Raw genomic sequence first — 16481 nt, 5'->3', positions numbered from 1 at the left:
TTACACATTCCAGGTCCCCGGGCCCTCTCCTATTGCAGCTGGCTATGCGGCAGGGCAGAGCAGCTCCGGCACATACGTGTGCTGACACCCGTGACACAGGACAGACAGGACAGGACAGGACAGACAACAGGGACACAACAGGAACAAAAATCTCTTGGCAAGGAAAATGGCTGCAAGGACTGAGAGAATGCAAAAGGAGATGACTGAGTTCAAACTGACAGTCAGATGATGAGGCTCAGAGAACCCTGAAGGAAGAAGATGCTAACTGAAGGATTTATTCCAAGAACAGCAAAGATCGATGCCCAGGAATCCTATGGTCAGAAGCCTCTGCCTGCCCTCACATTCTTTCAAGTCCTAATCCACCAAAATGGATCCAGGTGGGGCATGGCTGTCCCTACAGCTCAGAACAAGACCTGACAAGACATCTGACTGGATGCTTCCAAAGAGAGAACTTCTGACTGGAGAGCTCAGACAGGTGTCAGAATCGCATCTATGGCCTGGGTGCCAGGCCTAGGAATGCAGAGATCACAGATGCCAACAATGATGCCTGGGTGTCTGACAGGCCCCCCAAAGGCTAACGTAAAAGAAACAGGATACACAAACAACACACAATGCACAATAGACAAGTGACATGAGACACACCGGGACTGCTCTGCCCTGCACACCTCAGCACTGGGATCAAAAGTGAGACGTGGCTTTTATGGGGCCTAAGGGGCCACTTCATGGACACCCCCCAACTCCAAATTGGACTCAAAAACCCCTCCCAGTAATTCCCAAACCAGCACCATGCCTTCATCCCCTCTGTGGGTCACAGCCCTCTTATCTCTCAGACATCTGGAGATGCTGGTCCCTGTCAGGTGCAAAGAAAGGCCACCTCGTCAGCTGGGAAGGTCCTACTGGCACCGGGGCTGGGGTCTCTCAGACAGCTAGATTAAAGAGAACCAAACATCAATGCCTGACCTTGGCACCGCATCGGCCAAAACCCCACCACTCTGCTACTCACCACGCTCCTAAGAAGGCCCGGCACCTCCTAACCCTGACCCTCTGCCACACCTGGAATGCATCTGCACCTGAAAGAAAGTTAGAACATATGTCAAACACCACCAGGGTAAATCACAAGCTGCAAACACCTTATGTGAATCTAGGAACAGCATCTAGAGCCCAAGTACAGACCACATTACAAATTCCAACTCCCCAGGCTTGTCCTACTGCAGCAGGCCATGCGGCAGGGCAGAACAGCTCCGGCACAAATGTGTGCACACACCCGTGAAACAGAACGTGACAAACAGGGGGACATGAAACACGACACATCATGCTTGTGCTGAGGGGTTTGAGGGGAAAAGGCAAAAGGGACCCCAAAGACACACTAGGGAACACAGCACACCGGACAACACGACAAACACCGGAGCTGTTCTGCACTGCCTGCCTGAAAGCTGCCATCAAAAGTAGAGCCTCTCCCTTTAGCTGTCCTAAGAGGCCTTTGGAGAAGAATGCTTTTCCCTTTGCTAATTTCTAAATCTGCCCCAAGAACTCCCAACCCACTATTCTCTCATCTCCAGGCCGTGGCCCTCAACTTATCTTTTGGATGATCGGTGATGGGAATCCACGCTGCACCTGAAATGAGTCTGCCTCGGAGGGCTCTGGGATGGCCTATGAGCCTCTCGGTCAGCTGCAATAAAGAAAACCAAAACCAAAGTGTGAGTCCAGAGTTACGTGGGCCAAATCCCACCAAGGCAGCTACTTGCCCTTTCCTGAGCGTGCCTGGCTCCCTCAGGCTCCAGCTTCATCCTGATTCCAAGGCTGTGGCCTTCATTAGGGGTGGCACCTGGGTAAGAGAAAGGCAAAGTTAAATGGCATTGCTGTGAGTGCAGTGGATGACCTTGTGTGCTGCAAGGCATGGGAATGCCTCTGCTAGGCTTCTGAACAGCCTTGTGGGGGGGGGCGCTCAAATAAACAAATAAACACCCTTTCTCACCCTGCTGCCTGCAAACCCCCTCCCAAGAACTCCTAACTGGATACCTGATCACCCTCCCTCTCCCAGTCACAATCCTCAACTCACCTGAAGCCTCAATCTCAAACATCATCCTTGACACTGGGAAGATCTCTCTTGCAACACGATGAATCTACTGAAAAATTGTTGTGCTTGAGAGCTGAGCAATAACAACCACTTCTCTCCACTGCTCACCTTGACTGACGTCCTAAAAAGAAAGACAAAGAACAGTGCTGTAACACAGTCACCATACACACTTCTGCTGCAGAGACAAATGGGGCCTCACCTGCTCGGGGCAATCCCCTCACCCGGGACGGGGCCCTCTGGCACAGATTTAATCCATCTCAATCTGAAGAAAAAATTAGGACAAGAGTCAAACAGTTGCAGGATAACTGAGGAGCTCCAGATATCCTGTGTCCATCTACAAATCCCACCTAGAGTCCAACTACACCCCACATTACACATTCCAAGTCCCTGGGACTTCTCCTACCGCACCAGGCTGTGTGGCAGGGCAGAGCAGCTCCGGCACATACGTGTGCTGACACCCGTGACACAGGACAGACAGGACAGGACAGGACAGGACAAACACTGGGGACACAACAGGAACAGAAATCTCTTAGCAAGGAAAATGGCTGCAAGGACTGAGAGAACGCAAAAGAAGAAGAGTTGAAGCTGACGGTCAGCTGATGAGGCTCAGAGAACCCTGGAGGAAGAAGATGCAAACGGAATGATTTATTCCAAAAACTGCAAAGATGGTGGCTCGGGAATCCTACAGTCAGAATCCTCTCCCTAACCTCACATCCTTACAAGTCCTAGTCTGCTATAATGGATCATTGCACAGCATGGCTGTCCGTACAGCTCAGAACAAGACATGACAAGACATCTGACTGGACGCTTCTAAAGAGAGATGCATTTCTGATGCCTGTGTGAGCTCCCCAGTCAAAAGTTCTATGGCACGGGTGCCAGGGCGAGGAACACTGAGATCACGGATGCTAGGAAAGGTTTCTGAGAGGCTCCTCACAGGGCTAAGATAAGAGACATGAGATATCCAGACAACACACAATACACAAAAGACAAGTGACACGAGACACACCGGGACTGCTCTGCCCTGCTGCGCACCTCAGCACTGTGATCAAAAGGGAGATGTTGCTTTTATGGGGCCTAAGGGCCACATCTTGGCTACCCTCATTGCCAGAGCCAACTCAGACCCCCACCTCAGGGAGTCCTGACCCAGCACCCCACGTTCATCTCCTCTGTGGGTCACAGCCCTCTACTTATCTCTCAGACATCAGGGGATGCCAGTCTGTGTCAGGTGCAAAGAAAGGCCACCTCGTCACCTGGGAAGGTCCTGCTGGCACCGGGCTGGGGTCTCTCAGACAGCTGGATTAAAGAGAACCAAACATCAGTGCCTGACCTTGGCACCGCATCGGTCAAAACCCCACCACTCTGCTACTCACAGTGCTCCTAAGAAGGCCCGGCACCTCCTAACCCTGACCCTCTGCCACACATGGAATGCATCTGCACCTGAAAGAAAGTTAGAACATATGTCAAACAACACCAGGATAACTCAAAAGCTGCGAACACCTTATGTCAATCTAGGAAGAGCAGCTAGAGCCCAAGTACAGCCCACGCCACAAATTCCAACTCCCCATGGTTTGTCCTACTGAAGCACGCCATGCAGCAGGGCAGAACAGCTCCGGCAAAAATACCTGCAGACACCCGTGACACAGAACGTGACAAACAGGGGGACATGAAACACGACACATCATGCTTGTGGTGAGGGTCTCGAGGGAAGAGGGCAAAAGGCACCCCAAAGACACACTAGGGAAGACGGCACACACCGGAGCTGTTCTGCACTGCCCACCTGAAAGCTGCCATCAAAAGTAGAGCCTCTCCCTTTAGCTGTCCTAAGAGGCACTTGGAGAAGAATGCTTTTCCCTTTGCTAATTTCTAAATCTGCCCCAAGAACTCCCAACCCACTATTCTCTCATCTCCAGGCCGGGGCCCTCAACTTATCTTTTGGATGATCGGCGATGTGGAACCACTTTGCACCTGAAATGCGTCTGCCTCGGAGGGCCTCGTGAGCGCCTATGAGCCTCTTGGTCAGCTACAATAAAGAAAACCAAAACCAAAGTGTGAGTCCAGAGTTATGTGGGCCAAATCCCTGCAAGTCAGCTACTTGCCCTTTCCTGAGCGTGCCTGGCTCCCTCAGGCTCCAGCTTCATCCTGATTCCAAGGCTGTGGCCTTCATTAGGGTTGGTACCTGGGTAAGAGAAAGGCAAAGTTAAATGGCATTGCTGTGAGTGCAGTGGATGACCTTGTGTGCTGCAAGACATGGGAATGCCTCTGCTAGGCTTCTGAACAGCCTTGTGTGGGAGGGCCCTCAAATAAACAAATAAACACCCTTTCTCACCCTGCTGCCTGCAAACCCCCTCCCAAGAACTCCTAACTGGATACCTGATCACCCTCCCTCTCCCAGTCACAATCCTGAATCACCTGAAGCCTCAATCTCAAACATCATCCTTGACACTGGGCAGATCTCTCTTGCGACACGATGAATCTTCTGAAAAATTGTTGTGCTTGAGAGCTGAGCAATAACAACCACTTCTCTCCGCTGCTCACCTTGGCTGCTGGTATCCAGATTGATTTCCTAAAAAGAAAGACAAAGAACAGTGCTGTAACACAGTCACCATACACACTTCTGCTGCAGAGACACACGGGGCCTCACCTGCTCGGGGCAATCCCCTCACCCGGGATGGGGCCCTCTGGCACAGATTTAATCCATCTCAACCTGAGGAAAAAATTAGGACAAGAGTCAAACAGTTGCAGGATAACTGAGGAGCTCCAGATATCCTGTGTCCATCTACAAATCCCACCTAGAGTCCAACTACACCCCACATTACACATTGCAAGTCCCTGGGACTTCTCCTATCGCACCAGGCTGTGCGGCAGGGCAGAGCAGCTCCGGCACATACGTGTGCTGACACCCGTGACACAGGACAGACAGGACAGGACAGGACAGACAACGGGGACACAACAGGAACAGAAATCTCTTGGCAAGGAAAATGGCTGCAAGGACTGAGAGAATGCTAAGAGAGATGACTGAGTTCAAACTGACGGTCAGCTGATGAGGCTCAGAGAACCCTGGAGGAAGAAGATGCTAACTGAATGATTTATTCCAAGAACAGCAAAGATCGATGCCTAGGAATCCTATGGTCAGAATCCTCTGCCTGCCCTCACATTCTTACAAGTCCTAATCCACCATAATGGATCCAGGTGGGGCATAGCTGTCCAGACAGCTCAGAACAAGACCTGACAAGACACCTGACTGGATGCTTCCAAAGAGAGAAGAGAGTCTGATGCCTGTCTGAGCTCCCCAGTCAAAAGTTCTATGGCCTGGGTGCCAGGCCAAGGAATGCAGAGATCACAGATGCTAACAATGATGCCAAGGTTTCTGACAGGCCCCCCTAAGGTAAAAGACATGGGATACACAAACAACACATAATGCACAACAGACAAAGGACACGAGACACACCGGGACTGCTCTGCCCTGCACACCTCAGCACTGTGATCAAAAGTGAGACGTGGCTGTTATGGGGCCTAAGGGGCCACTTCATGAACACCCCCTACCTCCAAATTGGACTCAAAAACCCCTCCCAGTAGTTCCCAAACCAGCACCATGCCTTCATCCCCTCTGTGGGTCACAGCCCTCTACTTATCTCTCAGACATCAGGGGATGTCAGTCTGTGTCAGGTGCATAGAAAGGCCACCTCGTCACCTGGGAAGGTCCTGCTGGCACTGGGCTGGTGTCTCTCAGGTGTCAGCTACAATAAAGAAAACCAAAACCAAAGTGTGAGTCCAGAGTTATGTGGGCCAAATCCCACCAAGGCAGCTACTTGCTTTTTCCTGAGTATGCCTGGCTGCCTCAGGCTCCAGCTTCATCCTGATTCCAAGGCTGTGGCCTTCATTAGGGGTGGCAGCTGGGTAAGAGAAAGGCAAAGTTAAATGGCATTGCTGTGAGTGCAGTGGCTGATCTTGTGTGCTGTATGGGAATGCCTCTGCTAGGCTTCTGAACAGCCTTGTGTGGGAGGGCCCTCAAATAAACAAATAAACACCCTTTCTCACCCTGCTGCCTGCAAACCCCCTCCCAAGAACTCCTAACTGGATACCTGATCACCCTCCCTCTCCCAGTCACAATCCTGAATCACCTGAAGCCTCAATCTCAAACATCATCCTTGACACTGGGCAGATCTCTCTTGCGACACGATGAATCTTCTGAAAAATTGTTGTGCTTGAGAGCTGAGCAATAACAACCACTTCTCTCCGCTGCTCACCTTGGCTGCTGGTATCCAGATTGATTTCCTAAAAAGAAAGACAAAGAACAGTGCTGTAACACAGTCACCATACACACTTCTGCTGCAGAGACACACGGGGCCTCACCTGCTCGGGGCAATCCCCTCACCCGGGATGGGGCCCTCTGGCACAGATTTAATCCATCTCAACCTGAGGAAAAAATTAGGACAAGAGTCAAACAGTTGCAGGATAACTGAGGAGCTCCAGATATCCTGTGTCCATCTACAAATCCCACCTAGAGTCCAACTACACCCCACATTACACATTGCAAGTCCCTGGGACTTCTCCTATCGCACCAGGCTGTGCGGCAGGGCAGAGCAGCTCCGGCACATACGTGTGCTGACACCCGTGACACAGGACAGACAGGACAGGACAGGACAGACAACGGGGACACAACAGGAACAGAAATCTCTTGGCAAGGAAAATGGCTGCAAGGACTGAGAGAATGCTAAGAGAGATGACTGAGTTCAAACTGACGGTCAGCTGATGAGGCTCAGAGAACCCTGGAGGAAGAAGATGCTAACTGAATGATTTATTCCAAGAACAGCAAAGATCGATGCCTAGGAATCCTATGGTCAGAATCCTCTGCCTGCCCTCACATTCTTACAAGTCCTAATCCACCATAATGGATCCAGGTGGGGCATAGCTGTCCAGACAGCTCAGAACAAGACCTGACAAGACACCTGACTGGATGCTTCCAAAGAGAGAAGAGAGTCTGATGCCTGTCTGAGCTCCCCAGTCAAAAGTTCTATGGCCTGGGTGCCAGGCCAAGGAATGCAGAGATCACAGATGCTAACAATGATGCCAGGGTTTCTGACAGGCCCCCCTAAGGTAAAAGACATGGGATACACAAACAACACATAATGCACAACAGACAAAGGACACGAGACACACCGGGACTGCTCTGCCCTGCACACCTCAGCACTGTGATCAAAAGTGAGACGTGGCTGTTATGGGGCCTAAGGGGCCACTTCATGAACACCCCCTACCTCCAAATTGGACTCAAAAACCCCTCCCAGTAGTTCCCAAACCAGCACCATGCCTTCATCCCCTCTGTGGGTCACAGCCCTCTACTTATCTCTCAGACATCAGGGGATGTCAGTCTGTGTCAGGTGCATAGAAAGGCCACCTCGTCACCTGGGAAGGTCCTGCTGGCACTGGGCTGGTGTCTCTCAGGTGTCAGCTACAATAAAGAAAACCAAAACCAAAGTGTGAGTCCAGAGTTATGTGGGCCAAATCCCACCAAGGCAGCTACTTGCTTTTTCCTGAGTATGCCTGGCTGCCTCAGGCTCCAGCTTCATCCTGATTCCAAGGCTGTGGCCTTCATTAGGGGTGGCAGCTGGGTAAGAGAAAGGCAAAGTTAAATGGCATTGCTGTGAGTGCAGTGGCTGATCTTGTGTGCTGTATGGGAATGCCTCTGCTAGGCTTCTGAACAGCCTTGTGTGGGAGGGCCCTCAAATAAACAAATAAACACCCTTTCTCACCCTGCTGCCTGCAAACCTCCCCCCTTCCACAATAACTCCTAACTGGATACCTGATCACCCTCCCTCTCCCAGTCACAATCCTCAACTCATCAGAAGCCTGAGTCTCAAACATCATCTTGGACACTGGGCAGATCCCTCTGAAGACATGATGAATCTGCTGAGAATTTGTTGTGCTTGACACAGCTTGGAATTTCAGGGAGTCTCACTCCTCAATTTAACAAAAAAAAAAAAAAAAAAAAAAAAAAAAAAAAAAAAAAAAAAAAAAAAAACTAAACCAGAAAACAAAAATAAAAAACCCAAAACACCTAAATCCCCACAAAAAATAAAAAAAAAAATACAGAAACCACCAAAAAATCAAAGAAAGCAACGAAAACCAACCAAAAACCCCAAAAAGAAAACCTAAGAAACCAAAATTTCCACCAAAAAAAAATCCAACAACAAAAAAAAAAAAAAAAAAAAACAGAGCAAAACCAAAAATTACAAAGGCACTTTACCACCCCTAAACACAAAACCCAAAATCACAAACCTAAACATTCCCTGTGTTCTATGCTGTTTTCTTCACAGAATCTTCCAAGCCTCTGTGCTTCAGATGCCCAGAAACACTTGCTGAAAACAAGCTGAGATGAGCTGAAAGAGCCTCTTCCCTAAAATGAGGAGAGCTCTTGCCCCAGCACATCCCAGAGAGGGTATGAAGCCCCTCAGCCACGGCTGGGGTTAATAACCCCTGATTGTGCCCCGCCTCTCGTTCCCATGGCACCCAGGAAAAGGGAGGGGGCAATCCCACCAAGCCCTCAGAGCAGCTGCAGCTGTTTGGCTCCTCTGACTCACATTCAAGGGCAGTAAAGGGCTTGTCATAGAAGAAAGTTCTTCAGAAGAATAGCAGTACTTTCTTTTTTGCAACAACTACCTGGAGCAGAAGAACAGAAAACTGGCAAGATATAAAACTTTGTGGTAAGGTTACATAGCTGGATAAATTGGGTAATTGAGTAATTTGCTGTTACCTTACATAATTATTCTGTGTTTAACAAAAGCCATCTAATAAATTCACACCCAAAACTCCAGCAGCCCAGCTGGCCCTACCAAATTTCTATGTTTATGCATACAGTAAACAAAACCAAAATCCCAGTAATACCTATCAGAAGTCTGTGAAAGAAATCTATTGAAATTGATCCTACCTCAAATACAAAACAACCGATGCAAAGTTAGCTTCACTCAAAAAACAATTTACACAGAGCTAATAACACCAAGAAATAAAACAACACACCATATACCAGCAAAGAATATAATAGTGAAGAAAAAAGAAACCACTTTTTTTTTTTTAATTTAAACTAACTTCTTTTATTAGCTAGAACAAAAGCTTCCCAAATTCCTTACAACTTCTGAGTTTCCATCCAAGCAAAAAGCAAAATTCGTGCACTTGTGCGTTCGATGCTCCTGTCAGATTCTCTGTTTCTCTCCACATCTTCTTACACTTTCAGTCTTCACGCTGTGCTGCCGTGATGAGTTTGACGGAAGAATTGGTAAACGTTAGGAGAGGATTTCCCTGCCTCCCTCCCCAAAGCTGGTTTCCTTAGTGCATTTCACTCAATCCCAAGCCGGCAATGATGCACGCTCACCTCAAGGCTCACAGCTGCTCGGCTAAACTCGGCTGTAATCGGCTAAACTCGGCCACTGTCATCTGCATTCGGCCAGACTCGACCCTTCGGCACAGCTCGGCTCGCTTCGGCCGAACTCGGAGCCGCTCAGTGCGCTCGGCGCGGCTCGGCTCGCTTCGGCCGAACTCGGAGCCGCTCTCTGCGCTCGGGCCACCTCGGCTCGCTTCGGCCGAACTCGGTACCGCTCTGTGCGCTCGGCGCGGCCCGGCTCGCTTCGGCCCAACTCGGAGCCGCTCTCTGCGCTCGGCGCGCCTCGGCTCGCCTCGCTTCGGCCGAACTCGGAGCCTCTCCGTGCGCTCGGTGCGGCTCGGCTCGCTTCGGCCGAACTCGGAGCCGCTCTCTGCGCTCGGCGCGGCTCGGCTCGCTTCGGCCGAACTCGGAGCCGCTCTCTGCGCTCGGCGCGGCCCGGCTCGCTTCGGCCCAACTCGGAGCCGCTCTCTGCGCGTTCGGCTGAGCTCGGCTCCCTGAGGGCGGGCAAGCGGCGGCGCCTCGCGTTAAACTCGCCCGGCTCGGGGCTCTCCTGCTGCCGCGTCCCGCGGGCGGCCCGGCCATCGCACGGACACGATCGGGAGCGCGGCGTGGCACAGGAGCTCATTGGGCTGTGACCGCACTCGCGCTAATTAGCGCTCACGAGAGCAGCGGGCTCGGTTCGGCTGAGCTCGGCTCGGTTCAGGCAGCCTCGCAAGCCTGGCCTCGGTTCGCTCGAGGCCGTCAGGTTCGGCCGGTCTCGCCTTGGTTCGGCTGAGCTCGTTCCATTCGGCCGAAGGAGGCGTTGTTCGCTCGTGTTTTTATAAATATCTTTCTATATTGACTGTATAATTCTATATTTAGTTTTATACTTCTATAATACTTCCATTATTCCAAATAAAAACCCCGTCTCTAACCAAATATATAAAAAAACCCCTTCTTTTAAAGGATATTGAAATATTTTTTATTTATACTTTGTATAATTATACATTCATATTTTAATTTATCGTTTCTTTGGATGTATTACATTAATTATGATATATATATACAATTTTAAAATAGATTTAAATTAGTATTTAAATTATGTATAATATCTACTGCTACAACTAATTTTTTCTTATATTTTTAATTTTTATATTTATCTGTATGTATTTATTATATATTTCTAAACTTAGATTTCTACCTTTATATTATTTGTATTTATAATTTTTACAATCAAAACCCTGCCTATTGACCAATAAAGAAAACCTGCTTTATTTAAGTATTTTAAAAATATTTTCATGTTTATAATTTTCATATTTATAATTTGTTCAATATTAGATGAGAACACACCTGCTCCTGCACCGCAGTGGGGCTCCCTCTCCTGGGGACCTTGGGGTGCCCCAACGGCATCAGAGCCCAGAGTCTTCACCCCCTTCTCCTCTGTTTAGAAAGTACACTGGAACTTTTTTCTGGAAACAAAGACATTACCTAAATCCTCTCCCCGTGTCCTAGACAGATGGATATTCAGTTATTAGTTGGCTGGGCAGCAGTTTCTTAAATAGAATGATAATCAAGATGTGAACATTTCAGCTACAAGCAAATAGGCAAATCTGAACAAGGTACTGGTGGGCGACCACTGAAGTTATTTTGAAGGAATTTTTTAAACAATAAAATACTGATACCACAAAAATAAAGCAAAAAGCTAACTACTGGCTAAGAATGAAGGAAAAATTAACTTTTGACAGCAACAACATTCCAACCACACAGGCTTTTTCCCAATGTCATACCTTATAACTACCTCTCTTGGGAATTCTCATCACGTATCCCAAAAGGAATAAATACCTCAGAGCGTCCTAAAGCAAAAAGTAGCACACATGAGCTCCTCACACTCCCGGGAGGCCGGCACAGCGTGCACTGAGTCTGCAACAAATTCTGCTCACTGAGGGTCTGCAAACAAAGGTTCAACTGATGAACTGAACTGATTTTAAAGGGAGGTTTTCTAAGCACAGAAGCACAACAAAGAACAAGCAAAAACAATTCTTAAAAACAACCTGCAAGTTTTGTTTAGCATATATGCAACTGATTTCCAACCTGTGGCTTCTCACTTTGATTTGTCTGTAGGTTCAGGAAGATGACAATGCACACACTGCCTTCCCTGAGCCCCCCACAGCAGCTGAGCGCTGCTCCGTGTGCTCAGATCATCAGGAACTGGATTGCACGTGCCCGGATGGACTGGAACTGCTCTGCTGCAGATTCAGGAGACGATGGCAGAGAGGGGCTGGCCGAGGCGTCGTCCCAATTCCATTTCTGTGTGACAAGAAGCGGTTTGTTCCCAACGGGTGCAACAATCCCCAGCTCGCTTCCATGGTGAGTACCGATGGCACACAAATGGCAGCCTGAGGAAATCGTATTCTGGGCTCTAAGTGCTTGGGATGGGGTCTGATTTTTTGTTTTGCATCTGGATGATGATTAGTACGACAGGGCCCTGATTGATGACATGGCAGCACAGAATTAAAAACTCCTCGACAGGATTACATCGACTTCTAGGAAAAGACAAAAGCCTAGGACCCTTCTGAAATCTATTTTTAATGCGAAGCACACGGATTGTCACTATGCTGCGCCTTCCAGCTTTTCAAAGCAGCTTACTTCTGAAGACCAGAAAACATTTATTTCTACAGAAACAATGGGCAACCCCCAGGCTAATCTCAGCACTACTGTTTAATAGGGGATCTGCCAGCATGCCAGTCCAGCTTCAAGTGTGCTTTATTTCAGTCTAACATCCCCTCAAAATTCTTCTCACATCTCCCAACACTGACATCTTATTTTCCCCTAAAGCTTCTCATCATTAGCAATTTCCAAGTAACATGGTATTTTTACAACATTCAAAAATGTCATGCTGGACTGTGCTAGAGAGTAATTTGCATATATAAGCTTAGCAAAGTTTGAATTGACTTGTCCAGAGAAAAAACCTACAAGTGAACACCTACACCTGCCTACAAAGAGCTAACAAGCCCCTGGCAGCTGCCAGCATCAAAGCACAGCGGATGTTTCTAATACAGGGTAAGGATAACAATATCACCTTCTGTTCTCTCCAGCTTCTTTTCCCTGCAGTCATATTTTGCTGCTTATGATTTTTTTAGTCTCTGTATCTTCTTGGACAGCACCGAGCCCGACGACGAGGATATGAGAGTCTTTCCCTGTCGGACGGAGAGAACCAGGAAAACAGTTAAAATAAGAACAGGGCAGTTTGAAATTCATACTTGCAACGAGAAGCAGCGCCTAACAAACAGAACAAAAGTAAACAAAGCATGGTACCTCCCTGGGGACAGAAGACTTATAAACTCTCCAGAATTTACAATTCTAGCGACCATCCCCTTCAGGACAGCAGCCAAGTGTCCCATGGGGTGGTGCTGCACCAAAGAACCATCTGAGAGGTTCCAAAGAGTGAAATGCACAATATTTTGCAAAGACAAAAAATCTTGCAAAATAACAAAAATACAATAGATGTAAACTACAGGGTAAGAGTACAAGTGTTCACTTTAAGAGCTGGAACCATCCAGGTGAGCACCTGATAAATGGATCCTCACAGGAGTTTGAACCCTTCAGGACACAGAAGGGTTTTCCCCAGAAACTTCACAGACTGAGTTTTGATAGAAGTACACTTGCCAGACCCTCAGAAACGTCACCCATTCTCCAGGTGTCTGGAGAGAACTGCAAATGGCTCTCACGTAGTTTGAGCTAGTTGTGTAAGGTCTCAGGGTGAATTTCACCAGATGCAACCAAACTGGGCAACTCCCAGTGGGACAGAAGGAACACAAAGCTTGGGTAAGCAGAGCTGCAGCAAATACTGAGGAAACAAACATAACAGCGTAAAAAATAATAAACCATCCTTTTTTTTCCCTCTTGCTTTTGTTTTTTTCTTATTCAGATCAGCACAGCAATTAAAGAGAACGTGAAAAACTCACCATTACTGAACATTTCATCATCTGTAAGCTGAGCATCCTTAGCATAGAGGACTCCAAAGTTAAAATTCACCGATCCCTGGGAAATAAAACCAAATATCGTATGGTAAACAATCAAACAGCAGTCAAAAAAATTTGTTTCCTCTAAGGACTATCTGGTATGTATGTATCTTTGCATTACACATTAGAACATACACTTTATACCATCTCCTAATAGGTAATAATTTACCTTTGAACTTTGTTAGTATAGCATGAATTTTTAACTTAAACTGGTGATCTATTATTATTAAGTTGGTGCTTAAAGTTATTTCTGCTGTCACGTTCAAAAAAACATGAATTTTTTTTACTGGAATGAGCAATTGATTTCAAAGTCATCAAAAGCCCACCAAAACACAAAGCTGGGTTCACTGGACGGGTCTGTGAGCTAGAAGTAGTTAGGCTTGTACTTCCCTCTTGCTCTTCCAGAACCAATAAATCCTGTCAACAAAACCAGGATCTTTAGCCCGCTGCTGTGAAAGATTCTACAAGGATGATGGTTTGATTTGTGTTTAGAAGTTTTGATTTGAAATGGCCAGTCCAATGGATAAAGACAGTTTAGGTAGTATTACATTGCTATTATTATTTTTACTATTACTACTGCTATTGTTATCATCTGCTACTGGAAGAAACAAACCAGTAGTACCTATACTTAATTACTTTTATTTCCAGGAAATAATAAAGAAAAAGAACCAAACCAAAAAAAGTCACTTCCTACCTTTTATATCAAGGGATGAAAAATTTCTCTTGGGCTCTTCTCCAATTTATCAAGACTCATAGCAATGAAAGGCAAACAAAACAGCGCTTTATAGAAGGCCAAGTGCACGTTTCAAGGCTGAACCACCAACTGATTGCAGTGACAGCAGTTACAACATGAATCCTTCCTAGAGCCTCTGTGAAATGGAATGTTCTGTGGAACTGCCGTTTCTTTCCCAAAATACTAACTTCCAACACTTCCTAAACGTATTTTGTATTTTAAAACCACAGAAGTTAGTGAGACTCTGTGCGGAGATCAGGTTTAAATTTATTTCCTTCCAAAGCACAGAGCTCTGTTCCATCACCCTTCCCTTTGGCTCTACACTGAATTATGGTGAGCATTTGAGGACTGCTCAATAATCGATTCTATTTCTCTCTTTTTCTAGTTCTCTCTATTCCTAAATCATTCAAGACAAGTCAAATGAAAAATGACAAGTTCAGCATCAGAGTCACACTTTTTCCCTTTGTCTGCTCAAGAACAGGCTCTAAATCCACTTATTGCTGCCTTCAACGATTCAGACTTGCAAAACCATTCTTACATGTTTTACAGCTTTATCATACAACCCACAGAACGCAAGCTCTGAATTACAGGAAAAGGTACACAGGCAAATATCTAAAGGGATCACTTATTTGTAAATACATACCTTGATAGAGAGCCCACTGAGAACCTTTCTGTGGGACTCTAAGGGACGCATGCTTTCTGAGCACCCTGTAAACAAGAAAAGCTACGATATATTACAGGACATCCCCACTTTTTCTACATATTCAAATAGAATTTTTAATAAAAACAGTTCAGTTACAAAAGAAGGAAGAAAACCAAGCTAATTTTACTCAGCTGTATTTACTGCCGATTTAGAGAAAAATGCCGGGCCGCGTCGGCCGTTGCGTCACACGCCGCGCCGGCAGCAGGGCCTGCCGGGAGTTGGAGTCTCGGGCTGACAGCCACTCACGTGCCGCGTCAGCCGCTGCGTCACACGCCGCGCCGGCAACAGGGCCTGCCGGGAGTTGTAGTCTCGGGCTGACAGCCACGGCTCCGTCCCCCGCCACCGGGAGCTGCAGTCCCTCCTGGGCATCAAACGGGTCCTTCGCCCCAGGGCGGGGAAGGACCTGAGGCAGCACCGCTCCTCCCGGATGCCCTCTCTTTTTTCCTCCAACTCTTTTTACTTTTTTCACTCTGTTTTTTTTTTCACCACTTCCCTTCCCCCTTGCTCTCCTGCTTCCTTTCATTTCCTTTCCTTTCCTTCCCTTCCCTTTGCCTTTCTTCTATTTCTGATCTTGGTTTACTTTTCCACCTTCAGAATAAAAAAGCAGCAGTAGAAACTTTCAGGCTACCCGGGAGTAAAAATAAAACTCCAAAACGAAAATGCTTTAAAGAAAACGATTTATTCCCTGGGAGCCTGAAATTTTCTACTGCTGCATGTGACACAGAGCTTTTATTCCTTCTTATAGATAGTTGATATTTTATATATATTTATAGTTTATGTTGATGCATTATATTAATAACTACATATAATATGCACCTTATTCAAAAAATATACGGGAATTATTTTTTAAATTATTTACCATATCTACTGCTACAACTTATTTTTCCTTATATTTCTAATTTTTATATAAATCTTTAATGTGTTTATGATATATTTCTATACTTATATTTCTACCTTTATATTATTTGTATTTGTAATTTTTACACTAAAACCCCTGCTTTGGCAAAGAAAAAACAAAACCATCCATTATTTTAAACTACCTAAATTTTTTTTATATTTATATTTATCATAATATACAACAAATGATAGATATAAGTAGATAGATATATCACACCCGCATTTATATCTATTTTATATCCATTTCCTATAATATTTTTCATAAAATATATGCAGTATTACGTGTATTATATATTGTATCAATTTATGTTATTTTACATTTACAATTTATTATTAATTTTTTATAGATCTGCATATAGTTGCAATACACTTATATATTTGTATTTTTGCTTGGCTTGTATTTACATTTATATTCTCTATTCATATATCTATAAACATACACAATACTCTATTAAAATTAGAGTAACTTATTGTAACATATAATGACTTATGTTACATGTTAAATTTTAAAAATTGACCGAATATATAAAAATAAAATTGGCTCATTCCCATTGCTACACATCTATTTCTTTTGTTTCAATATAGTTAGAGTCATAATTGCATATTTAAAATCCAATTCCTAAATGAAATGACAAAACAAACAGCATCAAATTCTCACCAATATCTTCCAAAAACATCAAGATACCTCCAACAGC

General features: G+C 46.0%; 1 long non-coding RNA gene across 1 annotated transcript; it reads right to left on the bottom strand.

The window, feature by feature from the left end:
* Positions 1-10554: 10554 nt before the first annotated feature.
* Positions 10555-14771, bottom strand: LOC134433675 (uncharacterized). The gene is made up of 4 exons (XR_010031679.1): positions 14148-14771; positions 12511-13472; positions 11537-11827; positions 10555-11378 (listed from the first exon to the last, which is right to left on the bottom strand). It is a non-coding gene; the product is annotated as an uncharacterized LOC134433675 (long non-coding RNA).
* Between the last annotated feature and the right edge of the window lie 1710 nt (positions 14772-16481).

Source organism: Melospiza melodia, unplaced genomic scaffold, assembly GCF_035770615.1.
Source record: "Melospiza melodia melodia isolate bMelMel2 unplaced genomic scaffold, bMelMel2.pri scaffold_234, whole genome shotgun sequence".
NCBI lineage: Eukaryota > Metazoa > Chordata > Aves > Passeriformes > Passerellidae > Melospiza > Melospiza melodia.
Note: the sequence above shows the minus strand (reverse complement) of the source record. Positions and strands in the feature narration are given on the sequence as shown.